Raw genomic sequence first — 27,971 nt, 5'->3', positions numbered from 1 at the left:
TTTAAAATTGTAGGGTTTACACTGCACAGGTACATATGCTTAGAAAACTGTTGCTTTGTTTATGTGCATGCAAATGGACTTCGATCTCTGACCTCTAGTTGGAGATTTGATGCACATAGCCAGGGGCTAACACAGTTGCAAATAGTATTATGTGTTCCTGCCCATCTGGTGCAATCACTTTAGACATACATGAACAGATAGATTGAAATATACTGGTGGGCATGTACTTCTATTGGGCATGTGTCAGTGTGCTAACAATACAAAAGAAAAAATGATAAAAGGAACTAAAACACTCTGCTGACAAATATAATTAGCAGACTAAAGGCAGAATTAAGCCCTGTCCTAATGGATCTACAGACAATTGCTAACACCAAATATAATAGGTGTGTTCCTCTGAATTCATGGGACATATGACAAAAAAACAGAGAAAAAGGTGAATTCTTCAATGAGGAACATGCAGTAGTCAGATCATGAAAATATTATTTAATGAAAAAAACTCACGTTAAACACCAATCCAGAAAAAGATATCCTGAAAAAACAGGTACCATCACCAATTTAAAAATGACAACTAGGTCATACACAGACGCAAATGGCCACCTAACCAAACCAACCAATCACACCACATATATAACCTCATGCATAATAATGTGATACAGATGATTACAATTGGATATACTGATAGGCTAGAGTCCATAGATACCAGGAAACAACAACAAGTAGCGTTGAGGGTTCCCTGGATAGTGCGTGTTAAGTAATGGACGTAGTCGGCCCAGCAGAGATCTTGAGGGAACAGGGAACCCAGAACAATTCACTGGGAAGGGAGAGGGGAGAGGGAGAGAACGGCCATTCAGGTGGAAGCCAGGGACAGAGGGACCAGGGGCTAGCTCAGCAACGGCTGAGAAGATATGCAAGGGTACACGACTGTGTAATGGAAGTCTCTCTGATTCAGTAATGGTTCACAACACTGGAGGCCAAATCTAGTGAAAGGACGGAAGATGAAGATATAAGAGGCTGGGGAGTGGTGAAATAGGGGCCTGGGACAAGCTGGATGGCTTACTGGATGGACCGGGTAGCATGTAGTGGACACCAGGTGATCATAGAGAATAACTGTCCCCAGATGGGGATATAAACAGGTAAGGTCTCACCCGGAGCTGGCTGCGGTCCACGTCAGGAGCAGAAAGTTGAGCTCTCACCAGCTCCCAGTTGCACAAAGTTCCGTCCCTTAGAAGAACATCCTCAGTAGGTATCCAGTGGCGGTGTCTTAAGAATGAGGTCGATGGGAAGGTGAATGCAGCAGACAACACCGACTCTCCTCACACAGTGAGCTCCCCTCGTACTGTTCCCGCGGGCTGATTCAGACAGCCCATACGTTCCTGGGCCAATGGTGTCAGGGCTGGTAGGTGGGACTGCAAGTCTGAAGGAGCGCTATGGACAGCGTGATGGCGTCATGCTGACGCGTTTCATCCGTAACTTGGATTTCATCAGAGCATGCGCAGTAGCTAAATTCATCGTCTTATAAAGCATCAAGGCGGAACCACGTACGGGCTTCAACGTCTTGTTGTCATAGCTACGGCATTGATCACTGACAGCCACACACGTAAACAGATAATTAAAAGCACATACGTAATAGGAGTGGGTCCGTGAGTACGTGCAAACAGGAAGGAAGGTTAGAAGGAAAGGTGACAACATAAGTGAAAGCCCCAAAAGAAAAGTTAAAAAAGAAAGAAAATTAAAACAATAATAACAAAACAAGAGCACTAACAAAGGAAAAGAAAAAAAGAGAAGAAAAGAGGAAGGAGAAGGGAAAACAAACCAGAATTGGATGGACTATCAATGAGACGTACGATTGGAAAGTAGATGAAGGAGACTAAGGGAGAAGCTATTAATGCTGGGATTACTGAAATGATGACAGACTGGGTAGACTTCGACAGAACAATCCAGCAATAAGAAGGAGAGAATGAACGATGTAATAAATGAACTACTGTGTAAGGAACACAGCAAGGTTGCACTCGTTATTCAACCCTTGTGGATACATACTGTTAATATTGTATATCCACATTTTCTCCTTCTGGTACAGTATCCTGTCGAAGTCACCCCTTCTTTGTGGAAGGTTAAGTCTGTAAATGCCTTTGAAAGAAAGCCCATCGGGCTTCCCTCCATGGCATTGAAGAAAATGTAGAGGAATGGGTCGTTCATCATCCTTAGCAAGGATGCTCTGAACATGTTCACCCATTCTAACCTTCAACTGTCTCTTTGTTTTACCTACATAGTGTTTCCCACATGGGCAAGTAAGCATGTAAATAACCCTGGTAGTGTTACAGTTGATAAAGTTATCTATTGTAAAATGCTTTTTGCCCTCAGAGTCGGTAAACGTGTCAGTACGTTCGACATACTTACAGACCGAACAGTGGCCACATTTGAACATACCTTTCATGGGAGGTAATTGGGTAAGCCAGTTAGAAGTGGGTGATCTTGTATACTCGGAATGTATAAGGCTATCTTTTAAATTTTTAGAACGGCGGGCCGTCAAAAGTGGTCTAGTGCCAACTATTTTGCCCAAGGTGGGAGACTCAGACAGGATATGCCAATGTTGGTTGAGTATGGACCTCACTTGGTCCCAATGGGCACCATATTTGGTGATGATCCTAAGGGGCGCCTGTGAATCTTTGGGGAGCACAGGGTCCTTCTTCCTAAGGAGTATTGGCCGTTCTGTCTGAGTCGCTCTCCTTCTGGCCTCCCTGATGCAGGAATGAGAGTAGCCTCTCTCTCTGAATCTTTTATAAAGCTCCCTTGATTCAGCAGCAAAATCCTCTTGGTTAGAGCAGTTTCTACGAGCTCTAAGAAATTGGCCCACTGGTATTGCCTTAATGAGGGATTTGGGGTGATCACTTGAAGCCAGAAGAAGTGTATTTGCTGCTGTGGGCTTTCTAAAGGTCTTGGTTTTGATCAGACCATTGTTAACTTGTATTGTTAAATCAAGAAACGAGAGGGTGTGGGGACTGGAGCAAAAGGTGAGCTTAATGTTTCGGTCGTTGGAATTCAGCTCATCCATGAATAACTGCAGTTCATGTTCGGAGCCACCCCAAATCATGAGGACATCATCAATGTACCTCAGCCACATGTGACAGTGGCCGAGGTACATTGACGAGGGATAAACTAGCTCTTCCTCCCACATACCCAGGTGTAAACAGGCATACGAGGGTGCCCACGGAGCTCCCATGGAGGTCCCCCTTATTTGCTGGTAGAAGGCTCCCAGGAATTGGAAGCAGTTATGCTCAAGTAGAAAGGTGAGAATTTCACCTATGAATTCGTTCTGCTGTCCAAGAGATGGGAACCTCCGCTCAAGAAAAAATTGAACTGCACGTAGACCCCAGGTATGGGATATGGATGTATACAGAGATTCAACATCAATCCCTACCAAAAGTACTCCAGGAGGCACGGTCAGGGAATCAAGTTGCCGCAGAACATCCCTAGTGTCTTGTACAAACGAAGGTAGGTCAAATAGCAGGTCCTTGATGAGGGCATCAATGAACTTGCCCACTTTTTCGAGGGGACCATTGACGGCAGACACAATAGGTCTGCCGGGGGGGTTTTGCAGGGACTTATGGAGCTTGGGAATGATATAAAATGTAGGGGTGTTGAACTGTTGTACACGCAGATAATTGAATTCTTTTTTAGTGATCAGCTTTTCCTCCAGGCCGAGGCTAAGGAGGCGATTAAGGGCATTGACAATGGTAGTGAAAGGATTAGAGTGGAGCTTGCGGTAAGTGGATTCATCTGCAAGTAATCTTTTGACTTCACACTCATATTGCCTCTCGGTTAAGAGAACAACATTACCTCCCTTGTCACTGCCCTTAATGACAATGCCGGGAGCTTCTTCAAGCTCCTTCAACGCTTTTCTTTCCTCACGTGATATGTTATCCAGTCCCCTATATTTCCAATTTACTTTGGAAAGATCCCTCTTAACTTGGTTTAGAAAAAATTCGATGGGTTTGTACTTGGAAAGTGGAGGCATTTTGGTAGACCTAATAGGCAAATTTCACGAACGAGTCAATGCATGTTGGTAGCTTAAAGTCTCAGTATCTGAGTCAAACTCAGAATTCTCCTGTAAAAGGGAAATTAGAGCGTCAAAGGCCTTCCCCTCTTCCCGATCTAGGGGTGTCTGTTGAGACTTATCCTCTCTTGATGAGTGCCAGTATTTAAAAATTACCTTTCTGAGGAAGAGAGAAATATCTTTATAAACCTCAAACTCATTCATCCCAGATCTGGGGGAGAAGGAGAGGCCCTTTTTAAGTAGTGACAGATGATGTTCGTTTAGAGGGAACTGGGTAAGATTAACTACCTTCATGTCTGCCAGGGAAATTGAAGAGGTTGGGTCAGGAGTAATAATGGGGTACATTATGTTCTGTGTGTTTTGTTCCTCAATTGTCGCTGACTCCTGCGTGTTTCTCGTGCCCTTCCCTGGTGGGGAGGGGACTGGTGTATAGTTTTTGAACCCCTTACATTTGATTTCACTTTCCCTGAGGAGGTAGTAGGGTTGTCTGTGAGCAGTGGGTCTTTGTCTAAAAAAGTCACTGAAAGCTCTTTACGTTCACTATCGCTCTCAGAAGATGAATGGTGATTATATTTGGTTTTAGAGCTGTTGTGTCTACCTCTACTTCGACGGGATCTACTTCTGCCCACATGAATTGTGGGATCAAAAAGATCACCTTGTTCCAGATCCTGTAGATTTTGCTTAAATTTGTCCTGTTTTTGACTTTTTAGGTTTTTTTTGTGTTTTCTCTACTTCTTTTTTAAGGAGATCATTGTGTTTATCAAACAGGGGATTCGTTTTGAAAGGTTCAAGTAACCCAGCACTTACTTCAATATCTGCCTTAATCTCATTCAGCTGGATTTGTTCTTCATCAACAATCATTTGCATAATTTCTAAGCCACGTTTGACACAGCTGGCTTTCCATGCCTCAATAAACCGAGGAGTATGGAGGTGTCCAGCTGGAGTGACACGTTCTCTCAAGCCCCGTGGGATAATGCCTCTTTCAATATGGGATTTTAGGGACGAAATGTCCCATTTCCTATTTAGAAATTTTATGGTCAATCTTTTATGATTTTTGAACAAAGACTGAAGTGTATCTTCACCGTCTCTTGGGGTAGGTTGGTCACTGGCAAAAGCTGACTGAATCTCTCGTTCAATATCATCATCTAACTGGTAGGCCATACCAAGAAGAAATAAGAAGGGGCAAAAAGTAAAATTAATTAAAGACAAAAAGGAAAAAGAGCAAGATAGAAGCGAGAAATACAGACAAAAAACAAAAGGAAAAGGAACTAGAAAACAAAAGGAATAGGTAGTCACGGACCCAACCTCAAATAAAAAAGGTAGGCAGATGGTACGGATTGGCGTAAGTGATTACGCAGAGTGAAGTTCAAGAAGGGAAGTCTGATCCCGCAAGGACATAATCAAAAGAAAAAATGATAAAAGGAACTAAAACACTCTGATGACAAATATAATTAGCAGACTAAAGGCAGAATTAAGCCCTGTCCTAATGGATCTACAGACAATTGCTAACACCAAATATAATAGGTGTGTTCCTCTGAATTCATGGGACATATGACAAAAAAACAGAGAAAAAGGTGAATTCTTCAATGAGGAACATGCAGTAGTCAGATCATGAAAATATTATTTAATGAAAAAAACTCACTTTAAACACCAATCCAGAAAAAGATATCCTGAAAAAACAGGTACCATCACCAATTTAAAAATGACAACTAGGTCATACACAGACGCAGATGGCCACCTAACCAAACCAACCAATCACACCACATATATAAACTCATGCATAATAATGTGATACAGATGATTACAATTGGATATACTGATAGGCTAGAGTCCATAGATACCAGGAAATAACAACAAGTAGCGTTGAGGGTTCCCTGGATAGTGCGTGTTAAGTAACGGACGTAGTCGGCCCAGCAGAGATCTTGAGGGAACGGGGAACCCAGAACAATTCACTGGGAAGGGAGAGGGGAGAGGGAGAGAACGGCCATTCAGGTGGAAGCCAGGGACAGAGGGACCAGGGGCAAGCTCAGCAACGGCTGAGAAGATATGCAAGGGTACACGACTGTGTAATGGAAGACTCTCTGATTCAGTAATGGTTATTACGGCTATTACGTATGTGCTTTTAATTATCTGTTTACGTGTGTGGCTGTCAGTGATCAATGCCGTAGCTATGACAACAAGACGTTGAAGCCCGTACGTGGTTCCGTCTTGATGCTTTATAAGACGATGAATTTAGCTACTGCGCATGCTCTGATGAAATCCAAGTTACGGATGAAACGCGTCAGCATGACGCCATCACGCTGTCCATAGCGCTCCTTCAGACTTGCAGTCCCACCTACCAGCCCTGACACCATTGGCCCAGGAACGTATGGGCTGTCTGAATCAGCCCGCGGGAACAGTACGAGGGGAGCTCACTGTGTGAGGAGAGTCGGTGTTGTCTGCTGCATTCACCTTCCCATCGACCTCATTCTTAAGACACCGCCACTGGATACCTACTGAGGATGTTCTTCTAAGGGACGGAACTTTGTGCAACTGGGAGCTGGTGAGAGCTTAACTTTCTGCTCCTGACGTGGACCGCAGCCAGCTCCAGGTGAGACCTTACCTGTTTATATCCCCATCTGGGGACAGTTATTCTCTATGATCACCTGGTGTCCACTACATGCTACCCGGTCCATCCAGTAAGCCATCCAGCTTGTCCCAGGCCCCTATTTCACCACTCCCCAGCCTCTTATATCTTCATCTTCCGTCCTTTCACTAGATTTGGCCTCCAGTGTTGTGAACCATTACTGAATCAGAGAGACTTCCATTACACAGTCGTGTACCCTTGCATATCTTCTCAGCCGTTGCTGAGCTAGCCCCTGGTCCCTCTGTCCCTGGCTTCCACCTGAATGGCCGTTCTCTCCCTCTCCCCTCTCCCTTCCCAGTGAATTGTTCTGGGTTCCCCGTTCCCTCAAGATCTCTGCTGGGCCGACTACGTCCATTACTTAACACGCACTATCCAGGGAACCCTCAACGCTACTTGTTGTTGTTTCCTGGTATCTATGGACTCTAGCCTATCAGTATATCCAATTGTAATCATCTGTATCACATTATTATGCATGAGTTTATATATGTGGTGTGATTGGTTGGTTTGGTTAGGTGGCCATCTGCGTCTGTGTATGACCTAGTTGTCATTTTTAAATTGGTGATGGTACCTGTTTTTTTCAGGATATCTTTTTCTGGATTGGTGTTTAAAGTGAGTTTTTTTCATTAAATAATATTTTCATGATCTGACTACTGCATGTTCCTCATTGAAGAATTCACCTTTTTCTCTGTTTTTTTGTGCTAACAATACAACCTACCTTATATAAAGGGCTACAGTGGGGGGGTTCATTTGGCCTGAGAAGGTCATATTTTTTGCTGTGATTTGTGGGGGAGAAGGAATGATATTGTGCCTATTGACAAATGCCCAACTAGGGCCGTTTGCTGAAATTCTTGTGCATTTTTTCAATCAAAAGTGGGTTAATGTGGTCATACTGTCTATGGTGTGTGTGCATCCGTTGACGTCACACAGAAAGCCCGCCCCTTTTTTCCAGAAAATAAAGGGGCGGGCTCTGCGTGTGACGTCAATGGATGGTCACGCCCCATGGCTGTGTAAGGGATGCCAGACAGCGGGGACAACACAACAGAGGAAGACGGTGAGGGAGGAAGAACACAGCAGTGAGGAAGAACACGGCGGCGAGGAAGAACATAGCATCGGCAGAAGTAGGCAGTGGCAGAAGAGAGACAGCGACAGAAGGCAGAGACAGAAGATGGTGGCAAGAGAGACAGCACCAGGAGAAGACGGCGGGAGACACGGCTCGGGGGAGAAGACCACTCAGAGCTATTTTACAATAAAGGAATTGTCAAAAACCGGCTATTGTCTTTTGTCAAATTTCACTGCTTTTTTTTGGTGAATGGGTAGGGGTACAATGTACCCGATACCCATTCAAATAGGGGGCGGCCAGGATATGGGGGCCCCCTTTTTAAAGGGGGCTTCCAGATTCCGATAAGCCCCCGCCCACAGACCCCCACAACCACTGGGCAAGGGTTGAGGGGATGAGGCCCTTGTCCCCATCAACATGGGGACAAGGTGTTTTGGGGGGACCCCAAAGCACCCTCCCCAAGTTGAGGGCATGTGGCCTGGTACAGTTCAGGAGGAGGGGGGGATGAGATGGGGGGCTCTCATCACTCCCCCTCTTTTCCTGCAGCCTGCCAGGTTGCATGCTCGGATAAGGGTCTGGTATCGATTTTGGAGGGACCCCCGTGTCATTTATTTTTTCACATTTTGGCGCAGGGTTCCCCTTAATATCCACACCAGACCTGAAGGGCCTGGTATGGATTTTGGGGGGCCCCATGCAATTTTTTTTATATTTTGATGCACGTCTCCCCTTAATATTCATACTAGACCCGTAGGGCCTGGTAATGGACTATGTGGAGAACTCATGTCATTTTTTTCAATGATTTTTATCTATATTGCCAGGATCTGACAATACATTACAGCCTCGAGCAGTTTAAAATGAAATTTTTTCCTTTAGAAATGTAATTTTGCTGTGGTACTGTTCTAAACATGAGAGAGATGCGCTACTTTACAGGCACACTAAGGAAATCCCCCAGGCACGATATTAAAAGGAATATTTCATTTTTATTGTTTCACTTTAAGCATTATTAAAATCACTGATCCTGAAAAAACTGAAATTTTTAAAACTTTTTTTTGCATTGATACATGTTCCCTGGGGCAAGAAGCAGGTCCCTAAACACTTTTTATGGCAAAGAACAGAGCATGCAACCTGGCAGGCCGCAGGAAAAGAGGAGGGGTGACAGAGCGCCCTATATGAATGGGTATCGGGTACATTGTATCCCTACCCATTCACCAAAAAAAGCAGTGAAATGTGACAAAAGACAATAGCCGGGTTTTGACAATTCCTTTGTTTAAAATGTCTTCTTCTTTCCCCACTTCTTCCTCTGGTCTTCCTCCAGCTTCTTCTTCCCCTGCTCCTTTCTTCAGTTTTATCCTTCTTCCTCCAGCTTCTTCTTCCCCCCGCTTCATAGTTAGTCAGGTTAAAAAAAGACACAAATCCATCCAGTTCAACTTTAAAATCAATAAATAAATCAAATAAAAAATATTGTACAATCCAATATACCCAATTTTATACCCTCAGTTGATCCAGAGGAATGCAAAAAACCCCAGCAGAGCATGCCCCAATTTGCTATAGCAGGGGAAAAAATTCCTTCCTGATCCCCCAAGAAGCAATTGGATTTTCCCTGGATCAACTTTACCTATAAATGTTAGTACCCAGTTATATTATAGTTACATAGTTAGTCAGGTTGAAAAAAGACACAAGTCCATCCAGTTCAACCTTAAAAACAATAAATAAATAAAATAAAAAATAAATAGATAAAATAAGTCCTCCATCTTCCTCTGCTTCTTCCTCCAGTCTTCTCCATCTTCCTCTGGCTCCGGTCTTTCTCCTCCACAGCTCCCGGCATCGACCTGCTATGAAAATGAACCTCCTGCGATGCTCCAGCCAGCCGATCTGTCCGCTTCCATAGCGCACATTTCATATATAACTATGGGATGTGGCCGCTGGATGATGTCATCAGGAGACCCCGCCCCCTGTGACATCACTGACACATCATGCCCCATGTGGTATTCACAAGGGGCAGGGTCTCGGAGTCACGTCATTCACCCCATCGCAGCATTGGAGGAGCAGCGGAGAAGAAAGACCGGAGGATGGGCCGGGGGAAGAAGAAGCCGGAGAAAGATGGAGAAGACCGGAGGAAGAAACAGAGGAAGATAGAGGAAGAAGCGGGGGGAAGAAGAAGCTGGAGGAAGATGGAGAAGACTGGAGGAAGATGGAGGAAGAAGTGGGGGGAAGAATAAGCTGGGGGAAGATGGGGAAGACTGAAGGAAGACTGGAGGAAGAAGCTGGGAAAGAAGAAGACATTTTTAATAAAGAATGTACCTGATACCCATTCACACATTCACATGGGGTGGAGGCTGGGATCTGGGGGCATCCTTATTAAAGGGGGCTTCCAGATTCTGATAAGCCCCCCGCCTGCAGACCCCCAACAACCACCAGGCAAAGGTTGTGGGGATGAGGCCCTTGTCCCCATCAACATGGGGACAAGGTGCTTTGGAGTCAGACCCCAAAGCACCCTCCCCATGTTGAGGACATGTGGCCTGGTAAGTCCCCCCTCTTTGCCTGCGGCCTGCCAGTTTGCATGCTTGGATATGGGTCTGGTATGGATTTTGGGGGGACCCCCATGCCATTTTTTTCAAATTTTGGTGCAGGGTTCCCCTTAATATCTTTACCAGACCTAAAGGGTCTGGTATGGATTTTGGGGGGACCCCTACGCCATTTTTGAAAAAAAAATTGTGGTGGAGTTCCCCTTAATATCCGTACCAGACTCGAAGGGCCTGGTATGGACCGGTGGTGGGAACCTACGCCATTTTTTTCTTTGATTTTTAACTCTATATTTCCGGGAACCAGCAATTCATTACAGCCGCAAGCAATTTTGAATGAAATGTTTTCCTTTAGAAATGTAATTTTGCTGCGGTACAGTAAGAAACACGGGAAAGGTGTGCTACTTTACAGGCATACTATAGACACCCCCCAGACATGATATTTAAAGGAATTTTTCATTTTGATTGTTTCACTTTAAGCATTATTAAAATCACTAAAAAAACGGCCATTTTAAAAACATTTTTTCCAATTGATACATGTCCCCTGGGGCAGGACCCAGGTTCCTATACACTTTTTATGGCAAAGAACCTGAATATAAGCCTTCATTGAGAACTTTGGATTTTGCAGGTTCGAGCCCCATTGACTTCCACTATTCCTGTATATGTGATCTGACAGGCATTTTTGCCCGCAATAGTGCTGCTTTCCATTTGCATTAGCGCTCCGTTTCTGAGAGTTGAAGTCTTAATTGGCCTTATTTGGGCGCTATTTTCTGGGACTGCAGGAACATTTTTCGGCACTATAGTAAATGACCCCTGGAAGTCCAAAATCTTGCTTGAATATATTCTTTATTGTCATAGATTTGCCAGACAATACAGGGATTGCTGTTGACGCGTTTCAACATCCGTGAACAAGCAAGCCACACGCTTGTGAAACGCATCAACAGCAATTCCTGTATTTGTCTGGCAAATCTTTGACAAGAAAGAATATATTTAAGCAAGCATTGAAAATGTAGCACTGCCTGAAACTTGTTGAAAGCCGGCTAGCAACGTATTTATTTTTATTTATTTCTATATTTCTGATTGTCAGTTGTGCGTATAGATTTGTAACTGTATTATTTTAACCACTTCAGCTCCAGAAGGTTTTACCCACTTCCTGACCAGGCCATTTTTTGCTATACAGCACTGTATTAACTGAAAATTGCGCAGTCGTGCGACGTTGTACCCAAATTAAATTGACATCCTTTTTTTTCCTACAAATAGAGCTTTCTTTTGGTGGTATTTGATCACATCTGCGGTTTTTAGTGTTTGCGCTATAAACAAAAAAAGACCGATAATTTTGAAAAACAAATATTTTCTTTCTTTCTGCTATAAAACATTCCCAATAAAAAAAATTAAAAAATCTAATTTCTTCATCAATTTAGGCCAATATGTATTCTGCTACAAATTTTTGGTGCAAAAGTTATGGTGTCTACAAACTATGGATAGTTTTAGGGACTTTTTATTTTTGTATTGTGTTTACTAGTAATGGCGGCGCTCAGCGTTTTTTAGTGGGACTGCGACATTGCGGGAGTCAAATTGGACACTAATGGCCCATACACACGATCCGAATATCGTACAAAGACTGTCGTCCGAGGAAGAATCGTACTATTTTCGGATCGTGTGTACACTACTTTCGAGAGCCGATCATGACAGTTCATCCGATATTATTCGATCAGACATGCACGAAAATTGTCCTCGTACGATACCAGATCGTACGATTTTCATTTAGTCAGTATAGTTGTCATTCGAAAATACAATACAAATACATTACAACACATGACATCACTTCTGATTTTTTTTTTCCGTCGTACGAGAATTCTCGTGACTTTATTTACCTATTCAATTTCTACTTGTGACTATTAAGCGAAAAAGGTTGTATGATCTGTCATACAATATTCGGATCGTGTGTACGGGCCATTAGTGACACTTTTTGAGGACCAGTGACACAAATACAGTGATCAGTGCTAAAAAAAAACGCACTGTCACAATATAAATGAGACTGGCAGGGACTGGGTTAACACCAGGGGCGATCAAAGGGTTAAGTGTGTGCCTGGGGGATGGATACACTGGAGGAAAAGAGAGATCATGTTTTTAGCTTAGCTGAAACACAAGACCTCTCTTTTTCTCCCTGGCAGATCAGCAGTTTGCCTTGTTTACATAGGCACACCCCTAGTCTGTCTCTCCACAGAACGATTGGCTGGTCACTGATTGGTTTCCGTTGTGTCCAATCACAATGGGAGCAGCGCTCCGGTGGGGTGCACGCCCCCTACACCACGTGCACAAAATCACATACAGGTACGTGATTTTGCGCAGCCGGGCCGCTCTGCCGCAGTATATCTGCGGAAGCGGTTAATGTGCATTTTAACTTCTGCTTGAAAGGCTAATTTTGAACCTGAAAAGTAGCAGCTTTGTGATATTTAGTCTACACTGCACTTTTGTAATATGAAAACAAAAACTGTAATAAAGAAGAAGCCTTATCATTTAAACTCAAGTCCTTTGTGCTAGTTCTGCTTCTATGTTCATATTTCTGCATGACTATTGCACTTACATTTGCTGCTGCCTTTATGTGAGCATATCAGTAAGCTGACACTTGTAATATAATTCGCTGAATTTAAAACTTGGGGGATGATTTATTAAAGGCAAATAGGCCGTTCACTTTGCAAGGGAAGTTGCACTTTGCAATTGAATTGGCACCAGAGCTTACTGAATGAGGCAAAGTTCTGCTGACTTCCATCATCCAATCATGTGCAAGCAAAAATTTTTTTTTTTCCTTGCACAGGATTGGTTATTCTGTGCAAATTAAAACTTTACTACATTCACTGTGCTCTGAAAAAAATCCCCTTGCAAAGTGAACATTTACCTTTAGTAAATAAACTCCAGTGTCTTTGGGCTTATCTCAGGGATTGTTCATCAAGGATGTTTTCCTGACACAAGCATGACAGCATACACAAATTGGATAGGCTCCGCCCCTCGCCCAATCAGAACTGGTTATACTATATATAAATGAGTCGCCTCCCCCCAGGCGGCATTCTCTTTTTGTTCCTCAAATGCTCAGCTGGTTATAGCTATGACTCAAAGAAGAGTTTTATTTTTGCCCTCACCTTGCCGGATTCATCTGGCCAGCCGTACAGGTTCAGCCTCTTTCCTGTGACGAAGCCCCTCTGTTCAGTTCCATATGAGGGAGACCCCCCCAGGTCCAGATACTGGGGGCTGGGATACTGGTCTCTGGATGCAGGTAAAACTGTTCTGCCTTGTGGTTGGTTGGAACTGATCCAATCTCTCCTCTCTGGTGAGTTGTGGCCCCACACACACATTTTTTTTGTTAGTCTGGCTTTGGGTATGTTGGTTTCCATTGCAAAGATGCTGGAATTTTTTTGTCAGGACTGCCCTCTTCCAAGATGGCTCCTTGTCTGCTTCCTGTGGCTGGACTGCGCTTTCAGTCAGCAAGGAGCAGCAAGATGATTTTGGGGTAACTGCTGGCCGGCTGTAGTAGCGGCCAGGAGTCCCAGACGGCTGGCCGGGGAATGGATTGGTGGGCACCTGTTCAGGAATGGAGCCTCTCCCATCCCCCTTAGAGTCAGTCAGGGAGGGTTAGTGCACAGAGCAGGTAAGCTTTCCATGGGCTGTCATGGTGTGTCTGAATCATTATGCTGTTAATTAGGGATGAGCCAAACACCCCCCTGTTCGGTTCACACCAGAACATGCGAACAGGAAAAAAGTTTGCTCGAACACACGAACACCGTTAAAGTCTATGGGACACGAACATGAATAATCAAAAGTGCTAATTTTAAAGGCTTATATGCAAGTTATTGTCATAAAAAGTGTTTGGGGACCTGGGTCCTGCCCCAGGGGACATGGATCAATGCAAAAAAAAGTTTTAAAAATGGACGTTTTTTCAGGAGCAGTGATTTTAATAATGCTTAAAGTCAAGCAATAAAAGTGTAATATCCCTTTAAATTTCGTACCTGGGGGGTGTCTGTAGTATGCCTGTAAAGGGGCACATGTTTCCCGTGTTTAGAACAGTCTGACAGCAAAATGACATTTCGAAGGAAAAAAAACATTTAAAACTACTCGCGGCTATTGCATTGCCGACAATACACATAAAAGTTCATTGATAAAAACGGCATGGGAATTCCCCACAGGGGAACCCCGAACCAAAATGTAAAAAAAAAATGACGTGGGAGTCCCCCTAAATTCCATACCAGGCCCTTCAGGTCTGGTATGGATATTAAGGGGAACCCCCGGCCAAAATTTAAAAAAAAATGACGTGGGGTTCCCCCTAAATTCCATACCAGGCCCTTCAGGTCTGGTATGGATTTTAAGGGGAACCCTGCACCAAAAAAAAAAAAAGTCCCCCCAAAAATCCATACCAGACCCTTATCCGAGCATGCAACCTGGCAGGCCGCAGGAAAAGAGGGGGGATGAGAGTGTGGCCCCCCCTCCTGAACCATACCAGGGTGTTGATGAGGACAAGGGCCTCATCCCCACAACCCTGGCCGGTGGTTGTGGGGGTCTGCGGGCGGGGGGCTTATCGGAATCTGGAAGCCCTCTTTAACAAGGGGACCCCCAGATCCTGGCCCCTCCTGTGTGAAATGGTAAGGGGGTACTTACCCCTACCATTTCACTAAAAAACTGTCAAAAATGTTAAAAATGACAAGAGACAGTTTTTGACAATTCCTTTATTTAAATGCTTCTTCTTTCTTCTATCTTCCTTCATCTTCTTCTTCTTCTGGTTCTTCTGGCTCTTCTGGTTCTTCCTCCGGCGTTCTCGTCCAGCATCTCCTCCGCGGCGTCTTCTATCTTCTTCTCCTTGGGCCGCTCTGCACCCATGGCATGGGAGGAGGCTCCCGCTCTTCTCTTCATTTTCTTCTTCATCTTCTTCTCATCCTCTCCCACGTCATTTTTTTTTTTTTTTATTTTGGTTCGGGGTTCCCCTGTGGGGAATTCCCATGCCGTTTTTATCAATGAACTTCTATGTGTATTGTCGGCAATGCAATAGCCGCGGGTAGTTTTAAATGGGTTTTTTCCTTCGAAATGTCATTTTGCTGTCAGACTGTTCTAAACATGGGAAACATGCGCCCCTTTACAGGCATACTATAGACACCCCCAGGTACGAAATTTAAAGGGATATTACACTTTTATTGTTTGACTTTAAGCATTATTAAAATCACTGCTCCTGAAAAAACGGCCGTTTTTAAAACTTTTTTTGCATTGATCCATGTCCCCTGGGGCAGGACCCAGGTCCCCAAACACTTTTTATGACAATAACTTGCATATAAGCCTTTAAAATTAGCACTTTTGATTTCTCCCATAGACTTTTAAAGGGTGTTCTGCGGCATTCGAATTTGCCGCGAACACCCCAAATTGTTCGCTGTTTGGCGAACTTGCGAACAGCCAATGTTTGAGTCGAACATGAGTTCGACTTGAACTCGAAGCTCATCCCTACTGTTAATATACAAGCTGCCAAAGTAGGTTAAACTGCTGTGTATAGTTCTGTTTGTTTCATTTGCTTCACAGGTTTTGTTTGTCTGTAGTACTAATGCATGAACTGATATACAGGTAATTACTGCAAAGTTGAGTCTTTCCTATTAACTCAGCAATGCCTGGGATCACTGTGTCAATGCTCTAATTCTTGGATTTTCTGTTTTTAACCTTTTACAGGGCAGTTGCCTAATGTAGGTGATCCTGCCAGCTATATTAACCCTTCATTGTGCTGCTTATGACAGAGTGATGCTTCAGTATGGATGCCACTGCTATGCATTTATGTTGCTGCTATGCATTTAAGGTCTGCTTTTGGGTGCAACGTGTTTAATAATTGCTTTGCATTAACCTATTATGTCTAAATGCCCGCATGAAAAAAATTCAGTGTTCTGCTTAAGTTACAGTGCTTTAACTAATCGGTTTATTACACTGCTATCTGCAATTGCTCCTGTCTAAGGGTTTAACCCTTGCTCATAGCATATAGGTCCATTTGCTGCTTCAATGTCTGCAAATGGGTGTGTGGATGGCCACTGATATTGTATTAAGGCTATGTCCTAGCCAGTACTTCCAGGTATTATGACCACAAACCTGCAGCTCATATCTTTAGCCATAAGCTTACCCAGAGACCAGCTATGATCAATAAGGTGAGGGTCAGGAAGATATGCAATCTTAAAAAAAGAGTGCATGGGCATTATGGATTGTAAAACTCTCCAGCTCTTAAATACCAGCACCACTCCCCCAAGTGCAAATTGACTGGGTGCATCTCTAGTTGCTAACGCTCAGGTACTAAGCTAATCAAAGAGCTGAGTTTGTTTAAAGGGTACCTCCTGCCTCAAAAACAGCAGGCCAATGAGCATTCATCAGATTGGCCAGATGTGTCTTCATGCTAGCAGAGGATGCAAGATCCCCTCTGTAAAGCCCAACCTTTACTGCAGAGGCAGTTAGCCAAGCCAAGTAATCTTCATCAGACTAGCCAGAAGTGCAAGTCTGCCAGCGGATGATGCAATAGCCTTCGTAAAGGCATGGGAACAGCAATATGGATTTGGAAATGAAGGTTTATACTACCATTAGAGAGTATGGTGTGGCCTGCGTTGGGGTTCACTTCAGTAGCCAAGGCTATTTGGTTCTCAGCAGATGAGTTAAAGACAAACTTGGCCAGTAATAAGCCTCTGTGGTGTTTTATCCATGAGTAAAATTAGAGTGACCAGCGAGGCAGTACAGCCACTATGGATGCAGCAGGCCTTTACTCCTACTATTCTGTGAGATTAGTCAAGTCCTATGGCTTGACCTACTGACTGTGTATACCTCTTCTAAGTCGAATGGAATGTGCTTTAAGATGGAATCAGTGATGTCCAGATCAGGGACTAATCCCTTAGGCTAGTCAATTAGGCCCAGAAAAAGAGTGGTGACAGGGCCTGAGAAGAGCTAGAGAAGAGATTGGAAGATCCATAATCGTCTTTGATTGCCTAAGCCCAAGTCTACTCCTCTAGAGGAGCAGCAAAGTTCCTCTTCACTCAAATGGGCCCAGTAGGTGTTATATTGCAGAAATTAATGGGCAGAACGGGCAAATTTGGGCAGAAGGCTCAGGATTAGTGGGGCCTGTGCAGCACTTGTCTTTGTGATGTGATCTGTCTGCAACAAAACCTTAGGACAACAAAGGAAGATTCCTGGTGTGTTGGTGAGTTGTGCTTTGTGCAGTAAGAAAGTCAATATCATTTCTTTCCACTCTTCTAACTCCTCTAATTACCACTATGGTTCTTTGGAGATATCAAGGCTTTAAGCAAATGTTACCAAATGTTGCCCATTGGTCCATTGTTCTTAGTTGGAAAGCAGATTTAGGCAAAATATGGAATGAAGGATCAAGATCCAAAAAAAAAAAGTATGGAGGGTGACAGGGTCTTATGTATTAGACTGTATTAGGTTTTATGTAGAGGCAAGTTCTAGCTCTATCCCATCTGTTTATATCCCATGGTCTCAAATGATCAAGGTAGTCTGCAGTAATTAATGCAGTCGTTTGGACACACTGGAAGATCGAGAACATCATAAACTGGCCTTCTAAGGTAATGAAAAATGTGCTTCCTATTCCCTATTCCAGGGAAGATTACCCCACATAAGGAACTAGTCCCGCTGATGGTGGCTAAAGATAGTTAATCTTATCAACTTCCAGGCATACCAATCATCAAAGTCTATTCACTTTCTTGGTATTCACCTCAGTGAGCTCCTAGCTCAAGGTCAATTACATAGGCCAATGAAGGACAAAGTGTCTAACATCAGGGGTACAGTGATTCCCAAGTGGGGAAGTTGTTTGGGCAACACAGCCTAGGAGGCCTCAATTATGCTCCAAACAGATGGCAATAGGTATTATCCTATTATCATGGCAAGAGGTATATCCCATTCAGGTTTGCCAACAGTAAAACCTGTCTCATCTCATCGCTCTGTGTTCTGGCTTCCCAGAACTTCCTGTCAGATACAGTAAAATTTGAAGCCTTGGATGTCAAGGGTGAGTCCCTAGACCAACAAGCGGTTCAATGAATCTCAACTTGGCAGTAAACTTGATGGTCAGGAAGGGCAGTTAATCCTGCAAGAGGAGCTTTCCAGAAGTGGAAGCAGTGGATCTACTAACATCCAGCTGGGTCAGCAGGTTAGCCTGAATAGCTACCAGATTCGGTGATCTCCAAGCTCCTCATCAGGATCATAGTACATAGTAAGGCAGGTTGAGAAAATACAGTCCAGTACAGTAAAGTCCATCTAGTTCAACCAGGATTCATAGTCATACAGCTGGGATAAAGGCAATAATGATCCAGTGGCCTTACAGGCCTTGGTGTCCTCAAAGTACAGTCTTTGGCCCAAGAACCTCATATTCTATTCTTCCTGAGATCTCAGACCTTGCACAGTGGAGCCAAGTATATCCAAATTCAGCCACGTTGGATCTAGAAACTGGGAGACCGAGTTAGGAAGGCTCATCAAGGGGTCTCACCACTATTATTTGAAACCATGGGAACCTGCGGCAAACTCCAGGTGTACTAGAACATGGGAAATCTCACAGAATTTAGTGATAGAATCCTCTGCTCCCGGCTGTAGAGATTAAGATGTCTGCAAGTAATATAAGATAAGTGATTGAGCAGTAGTCAAGTCTTGGTCAGGTCCTCAATTCCTGAGATCCAGTGACCACCGCACATCTGGGGGAACCAATTCCGAAAGGCCGGTACAGATTGTTCTTTCCGCTTAGAACTTGCAGTGCAACTAATGTTGGGAAGGTTGTTCCACTCCTCCATTCTTCTGAACAAGACTACATCAATAGGTTCAGTGACACTAAAGCAGTATTTCTTAAGGATATCACGTCTGGGAGAATTATTTCAGAGATCCAAGTGTCACGCAGTAAACTACCTCATTGCTACCATAATCAAACAAAATAGCTCTGGTTTCTTCCTCTCCAGCACCAGACGAGAGTCTGCATCCTTGCTTCTGGGTCAAGACATCACCCTTTCAGCATGTCCAAACTTAAAAGTCAGTCCATTACTCCAGCTTGTGGTGACGCAATGTGGAAGAAATACATGGAAGTGGCCCTTCTCTAGAAGGTCAGACAGTGGCCTCTTCAGGCCTGGCAGTATCAGAAGAAGACTTTTCACTGTCCAATAGGACAATGGCATTGTCTTGGCTCAGAGTAGCCTAAGGGGCTTATAGGACGAAGATAAATTCATCAATCTAGTGCAGAGCTCACTTTATCAGATGGGTGGCATGCTAATGGGCAAAATTCAGAGATCCAGAATTTTACAGGATACCAACCAGGTTCATATACAACAAACCATTTTTTGCCTATTGCAAAGTCAATCAAGCAACATTGGAAGCAGGGGGGTTGACTTCAGTTCTAAATGAATCTAATGATATCTTGATTCAAATGCTTCAGCATTGCCCTCCCTTTATAGGTTCTGTTGGTATGCTACATCCCATTCGTGTATGCTGTCATGCTTGTGTCAGGAAAACGGAAAATTGTATACTTGCCTGACGGTAAATTGCCTTTCCTGATGCAAAGCATGACAGCATACAGGTCCCTCCCTTGTGGGTTTCCCATTTGAGTATAGTTATGAGAATGCTGCCTGGGGGGAGCTGACTCATTTATATATAGTATAACCAGTCCTGATTGGGCGAGGGGTGGAGCCTATCCCATTTGTGTATGCTGTCATGCTTTGCATCATGAAAGGAAAATTACCATCGGGTAAGTATACAATGTTCCATTATTTGCACTGTCTAACAAACCGATAGCTAAAAGGATCCACCATCTGTTTATTAAAAATAATAGTAAAAATTATTTCAAGGAGCAAGTAAAATGCCATATCAAAAAATGACTTTCAGACACACTCTACAATAATCACGCAGAGTATATGTTTATGGAAAGCAGACTTTAATTTCCCTTTTTGTTTAGCAACACAATAGATGAGGTTGGAGATTCCGGCTCCAGTCAGCAAAGCTTGTTCTAAAAGTAGCTGTTATCTCCCCCATGCAATCTGTTGATACATTTATAGAAACAAGATTCTTGATGATACATGGAAACCTGGAGACATTTGGCAAACTCTCAATATAATTTTGCTGAATCTGTTTAATTTCTAGACATGTGCAATTCGTTTTGTTCCGAATTAGTTTTTATAACGAATTTCGACAAATTCGATAATTCAGAAATATCCAAATTAACGAAAACCTGTTTTTATTTTTCTGAATATTCGGAAATTTGAATATTCGGAAATTCGGAAATCCAAAAACCCAACAATGAGAAAATCTTAAATAATAACTAATTAATAAAAACATAACTATTGCTAACTATTAAATTATAGGTATTGGAATACAAATTTATCCGAAATTACAAATTATCAGAAATAACGAATGCTGTGTCTAAACAAATGGAATGTAACAAATTAATAATAAATAACAATAATAAGTTTTAATAAATATTTTTATTATTCATTATAAATTAGTTGGTTTAGATGCGGCCATCATTATTTCGGATCATTTGTAACTTCGGATAAATTCGTATTCATTATGTTCACAGCCAAATTTGAAAGGAAGTTCCAGTACCTATAATTTAATAGTTAGTTATTGTTAGTTAGTTAGTTATTCTTTCGGATTTTCTTTCTTTTTTTCGGACTTTTGAATTTACAAATTTTTGAATTTACGAACTGCGATCATAACAAATGACCCGTAAAAGGAAGAGGCAAAAATGAACACATCTTTCGGCAGTGCACATGTCTATTAATTTCCAAGTTTTCCTTATAAGTGCATGGTATTTTTTTGTTTTCAACTCAAATTGCTGGAGTTCTCATCTACAAATCAAAAATAGAAGTAAGAAGAGGATAAATTATGTTTAAAGTTTTCTCAGGTTGAAACTGCAAGACATTACAATACAGGAGAACCATCAAATGTATTGTAAACACAAAGTTAGTGTCACACCAAATGTCATAGATTCCAGAAATTGGAATGTATTAGTCCTTAGTCAGAAGGACACAAGATGTCACAGCCACTACGTTTTGGGGGTTGCTAAAGTTCCCCTTCAGGGCTTTAAAACCCGTAATCCTTATGTCCAAAAACAGCAACCTTACTTAGTCACGGAGTTAGTCTTATTGAACAGAGAAATGGCAGTTGGTGGCACTTGTTCATGAAGCCAAGGAACACCAAGCCCCAGTAACAATCATACAAGAACACATAAGAGGCTTTTTGACTAGTGAAGTTAACAGTTGGACTTTAAAACTTTAAAAATGAAGTACAGGTTAACTACGAAAGAGACCCAATAGGGCAGATACGAGGTGCTGAGCTCTTCTAAAAATGCTAGTTACCTGGGTATCATACGGTACCATGCTTCAATCCTTTGAGTCATCGAACAAATATGCACATCAGTAGTAGACGTGTTTATTGTAGTAGTAGACTTTTGTTTTTTCATAAATTCATAAATTCGGAATTAGAAAATTAGAAAATTCGGAAATTTGAAAATGCGGAAATTAGAAAACTCAAATTCGAAAATTTAAAATTAGAAAACTTGAAAATACGAAAAAAAAAATCAGAAAATCCAAAATGTGAAAATCCAAAATTCGGAAAACCGCATATCCGAAAATCCAAAAATTTAAAAATTTGGAAATTCGAAAATGAGAAAGAAAATCCGAAAAACGAATTAACTATTCAATTATAGGTATTAGAATTTCCTTTCAAATTTGGCTGTTAGTGAACATAACGAACACTAATTTAACCGAGGTTACAAATTATCCGAAATAATGAATGCCACATCTAAACAAATGGAATGGAACAAATTACTAGTAAATAATAATTATTTTCAGATTTTTGTTCTTTTGAATTTTCAAATTAAAGAATTTTAGAATTTTTCCAATTTACGAATATAAGGAAAAATTTGGAAATTCGAAAATTTGGAAAAGTAGAATATATATATATATATATATATATATGGGGCTGGGTGGGTAGGGCAGAGACACCCAGACAAAGGGGACAAAGATGGGCTTTAGTTTTATTCTAGTAGAATATTTCTAAAAATATAATCTATGGAACAAATGCAATTATGCATTAGATTTACAATAGATTTGGAAGAAATAAAGTGCTTTTCAGGAGCTGCTATCAGCAAAGATAACATTAGGAAATTTACTGGGTTCAGATTGTTGCAATATACAAACAAATATGTTCTATCAATTATTAAGCAGTCTATTTTTTTTTGTTTTTTTACTGCAAATAGATATGTCAGAATCTTCACCAGTGGCTAAACACACCGACCTTGTTTTAGGTGAAAACCAGAACATGACTGGAAACATTTAAGGCTGCATTCACACCTGAGCGCTTCAAAGTTGCACGTTTTTGCTTCAATTTTGTTCAGGTCACCAATGCAAAAGGCAGAAAAACGCCTGTAATCTGCCCCAAAGAAGCTCAGCTTTTTTTTAGCTTAGGGCTTTTTTCAGGTGTTTTTCTTCAGGTGACAAAACGCTCAGATGTGAACAGGTGCCATTGAAATTAATGGGATTTTGCTTGTTGGGTGTTTTTTCAGCATTTTCACAAGCGTTTTATGAGCTGAAAACGCTCAGGTGTGAATGCAGCTTAAATGTGTTTTGTAGATAATTTTTTCACCTTTTTAAACTGTATTGGTTTCACAGACATTGTGAAGTTAAAGAAGTTGTAAACCCTTGTGTTTTTTCACCTTAATGCATCCTATGCATTAAGGTGAGAAAACACCAGGCTGTGACTGGCCCCCCGGCCCCCCATTTTACTTACCTGAGCCCTGTATTTCTGTCGGCGGAGATGCTCTCTCCCTCTCTCCTCGGGGTCCCGGCTCTTGATTGGATAGATTGATAGCAGCTCAGCCATTGGCTCCTGCTGCTCTCAATCAAATCCAATGACGCAAGTCTGGCATTCGTGTTTATGGATGCAAATGCTGGACTCAGAAGCACACCCGCATGGTACCCCCCAGGAAAGTGCTTCCCCTTGGGGTTATCTGATGTGGGGAGGAGCTGTGAGAGCCACCGGGGGACCCCAGAAGAGGAGGATCGGGGCCACTCTGTGCAAAATGAGCTGCACAGTGGAGTGTAAGTATGATATGTTTGTTATTTAAAAAAAAAAAACCCTTACAATCACTTTAATTTGTTTGCTGCAGCCTGTAGTGCAGTGATTCTTTATTTATTTTTTTGACAGATTAACTGGAGTGCAATGAGCCAATTGTCAATTAGCTACAGTATGTAATAGCATTGTACAGCATGGTTAAAGCGGACCTTCAGTTATTTATTTCAACTTTCCATCTATTAAATCTTCTGCCCTTGTTGTTTTAACTTGGATGGTAATTTTTTTTTCTGCCAGTAAATCCCTTATACAGCCCACTTCCTGTTTCTTGTCTGGTCATTAGCCTAGGGTTATGACATCATGTACAGCTCTCTCTCTCATTCTCGTGAGAGTTTGCCAGGAAGGGAGGGGGATGAGTCATAAGAGTGCCAACTCCTGATAGATTGAAAGTGTAAAGGCCGTACACACAATCAGAAAATCGGAAGTAATTTCATCCGATGAACGGTCTGCCGATTTTCTAATCATTAGTATGCTGCCTTCGACAGCCGATTACGAATTTTCAGACGTCAAAAACCGAATGTACAGGCACTAAAATTTTTGTCGGATGGTAACACAACATCCGATTTTCGTTTTAATTAGTACAGTTTTTTTTACGGTCGAAAGAAAATCGTAAGAGCAAGACTATGCATGCTCGGAAACGAAAGAACACATAAAAACAATTTAATACATCACTTCTGACGTTGAAGAATTTTCGTACGGTGAGTAACCTCTTCACTTTCAATATGAGACTAGCAGCATACAAAAAATGGATGAAAATATGACCCATAATCTGATCGTGTGTACCCAGCTTTAGGCTGCTGTGATGGAGTGATGCTTTGTAACTCTGCATCAAAACTTGTTCACTCCGTTTCTTTGTTCACTAGTTCACTAGTGACTAAACCTATTGCAATAATAAGCAAAAAAGAATGTTTTGGGGATGGAGGGAATGGATAAGCTTTGACACCACCAGGAAGTGTTGGAGCTTTTCCCAACTGGTAAAGTGACACAATCAATTTGGGTTAAGCAAAATTCACGTTTAACCGCTTCAGCCCTGGAAGAATTTACCCCCTTCCTGACCAGAGCACTTTTTGCGATTCGGCCCTGCGTTGCTTTAACTGACAATTGCGCGGTTGTGCGACGTTGCACCCAAACAAAATTGATGTCCTTTTTTCCCACGAGTAGAGCTTTCTTTTGGTGGTATTTGATCGCTTCTGCGGTATTTATTTTTTGCGCTATAAACACAAAAAGAGCGACAATTTTGAAAAAAAAGCAATATTTTTTGCTATAATAAATATCCCCCAAAAATATATAAAAAAAACTATTTTTTCCTCAGTTTAGGCCGATATGTATTCTTCTACATATTTTTGGTAAAACAAATCGCAATAAGACTATATTGATTGGTTTGCACAAAAGTTATAGCGTCTACAAAATAGGGGATAGTTTTATGTCATTTTTATTATTAAATTTTTTTATTAGTAATGGCGGCGATCTGCCACATTATGGTGGACACATCAGATATTTTTTACACTATTTTGGGACATTGTCATTTATACAGCGATCAGTGCTATAAAAATGCATTGATTACTGTGTAAATGACACTGCCAGTGAAGGAGTTAACCACTAGGGGGCTGTGAAGGGGTTAAGTGTGTCCTAGGGAGTGATTCTAACTGTGAGGGGGGCTGGGCTTCAATACACAGGACAGTGATCACTGCTCTCGATGACAGCTATGAGCTATGACTAAGCACTCATCGTAGTGCGAAACACGTAAGTTTCTAATTTGCTGTGACCTGTATTTTGGATGACACTTTATTAAATAAAGGCAAATATATTTTTTGGAGTGTGGCTGTCCAGAACTTCCTTTTGATGACTAATGATCTCTGTTCTGTAACTAGGCAGAATGGGGAAATGCTTTATTTACAAAAGCATTTCTCTGTTCTACCTCTCTGTGACATGATCACGGGCACCCGGTGGACATTGAGTCCGCGGGACCCACAGTCACGGTCACGGAGACCGCGGCGGGCACGCGCCCACAACACCGCTTCTTAAAGGGGATGTACCTGTATGCCCTTTTTCCCACCAGTGCCATGACGTAAATCTTCATGCGCTGGTCAGCAAGCAGTTAAAGAACCATTGAATATGTAGCACTGCCTGAAACTTGTTGAAACCCAGCTAGCAAAATGTATGTAAATGTAGCAGAATGTATTTTGGGATGTAATTTTTGCTATGTACGGTATTTGCTATGTGTTGGAAATATCTTATAAATAGACAACTTTGTGTAAAAAAAAAAAAATGTTTTCATTATTTTCCAAAAACTTACGGAAAAAAAGACTCATTATGCTTCATAGATTATACGTTGGGGTGTTTTCTTTCCAAAATGGGGTCATTTTGTGACCAATTTCATTGTCCTGGTGCTCCAGGGCCATCAAAAGTGTAATAGGTGGTTGAGAAATGAGATGTGTAATTTATGCTTGTAGAACTCCTGAAGGTGCTACTTCAATTTTGGGCCTCTGTATGTGGCCAGGCTGTGTAAAAATCTCACACATGTGGTATTGCCATACTCAGGAGGAGTAGCAGAATGTATTTTGGGGTGTAATTTGCTGTATGCATATGCTCTGTGAGAGAAATAACCTGTTAATATGACAATTTTGTAATAAAAAAAAAATCTATATTTTGCAAAGAATTATGGAAAAAAATTACAAATTCAAAAATCTCACCATGCTACTTACTTATCACCTTGGAATGTCTACTTTCCAAAAAGGGGTAATTTGGGGGGTATTTGTACTTTTCTGACCTGTTGGTGTCTCAAGAAATGAGGCCTTCGGTACATCAGGTGTGATCAGGTTTGATCAATTTTCAGAGATTGGCACCGTAGCTTGTAGACTCTATAACTTTCACAAAGACCAAATAATCTACACTAATTTGGGTTATTTTTTACCAAAGATATGTAGCAGTATAAATTTTGGCCAAAATGTATAAAGAAAAATTACTAATTTGTAAAATTTTATGACAGAAACAAAGAAAAAGGCATTTTTCACAAAATTTTCGGTCTTTTTTTATTTATAGCACAAAAATAAAAAACCCCCTATTGATTAAATACCACCAAAAGAAAGCTCTATTTGTGTGAAAAAAGGAGGCAAATTTCATATGGGTACAGTGTTGCATGACTGAGTAATTGTCATTTTAAAGTGTGAGAGCATTGAAAGCTGAAAATTGGGCAGGAAGGGGATATAAGTGCCCTCTATTGTGTTGTAAAAAGTGGCAAAAGTGAAGCACAGGGTCTGGCAGCGAAAAGTTTAAAAGAAAATGCCAGTGGACTTGTATTACTTTGTTTTTTTTTTGGTGGGTGTTATATCTTGTGATAAAGTTGCAATTTTGTTTTTGATGATGGGTGTTATCCTTTGGTCCAGGAAATAAGAGCTTTCCTCTTTCCATGCTTATCGCCTTATTTTTCGAATTTTAAATGTGGGACTTTGGGTAATGTTTCTCCTTAATCTTCTTTGTTAATCTAGTTGAGTGTTGAGCATGTTTTTCTTAGGCATGAAAATTGACCGTATGGAATATTTGTTTGGAAATCTTTTGGTGTTGAGGAATTTTTTCTTAGGCGTAAAAATTGACCGTATGGAATATTGGTCTCCAACTATAAAAATCTGTAAAGATCTATATAGCCATTTGAATTGACTTATTGGGAAAAAAAAGTTTTGGACTGTGTTTATCTATCAGCAGTGGTATAAAACTGTAGGTCCAGGATATCGATGGGATTGGCAATATGGGAGGCTGTGAAGTTGAGACCCCCTTTGTTGGTGTTAAGATAATCAACAAAGGTAGATATATCAGCTTCTTCCCCTTCCTATATTAACCACTTCCCGAACGCCGCACGACTATGTACGTCCTAAGTTTGAAGGAGTATATCGTTGTTATGGCAGCAGCTAGCTGCCATAACCCCGGTATCCCCGTTTTCGTGCGGCGGCCAGCTTTCAGATAAAAGTGGTCACTGCGGCGGATTCACCACGAGATCACTTTTATCGGTGGCGGGAGAGGGCCTCCCCTCCCGCCGCGATCCGGTGCCCTCCGCCGCTTACCGGAGCCGTCGGTAGTGGCGGAGGCGATGGCGTCCTGTGCCGTGGTGTGTCTGGAGATGAGTGAGGTCAAGATGGCACTCACTCGTCTCCATGACACTGCTGGGCGGAAGCGACGTCAAAACGTCACTTCCGTCCACGCCTCTTAAAGGCATATTTTTTCAAATGTCATTTTTCTAAATGACTTTTTTTTTTTATTGCATTTTAGTGTAAATATGAGATCTGAGGTCTTTTTGACCCCAGATCTCATATTTAGGAGGTCCTGCCATGCTTTTTTCTATTACAAGGGATGTTTACATTCCTTGTAATAGGAATAAAAGTGACACAATTTTTTTTTTTTAAAACAGTGTAAAAATAAATAAAATATTGTAAAATAAATAATAAAAATTAAAAAAAAAAATTTTAAAACCCCCCTGTCCCGACGAGCTCGCGCGCAGAAGCGAACGCATACGCGAGTAGCGCCCGCATATGAAAACGGTGGTCAAACCACACATGTGAGGTATCACCGCAACTGGTAGAGCGAGAGCAATAATTCTAG

The sequence above is a fragment of the Aquarana catesbeiana genome, linkage group LG08 (genome assembly GCF_042186555.1).
Source record: "Aquarana catesbeiana isolate 2022-GZ linkage group LG08, ASM4218655v1, whole genome shotgun sequence".
Taxonomy (NCBI): domain Eukaryota; kingdom Metazoa; phylum Chordata; class Amphibia; order Anura; family Ranidae; genus Aquarana; species Aquarana catesbeiana.
The sequence above is the reverse complement of the archived record's forward strand: the minus strand, read 5'-3'. Positions refer to the sequence as shown.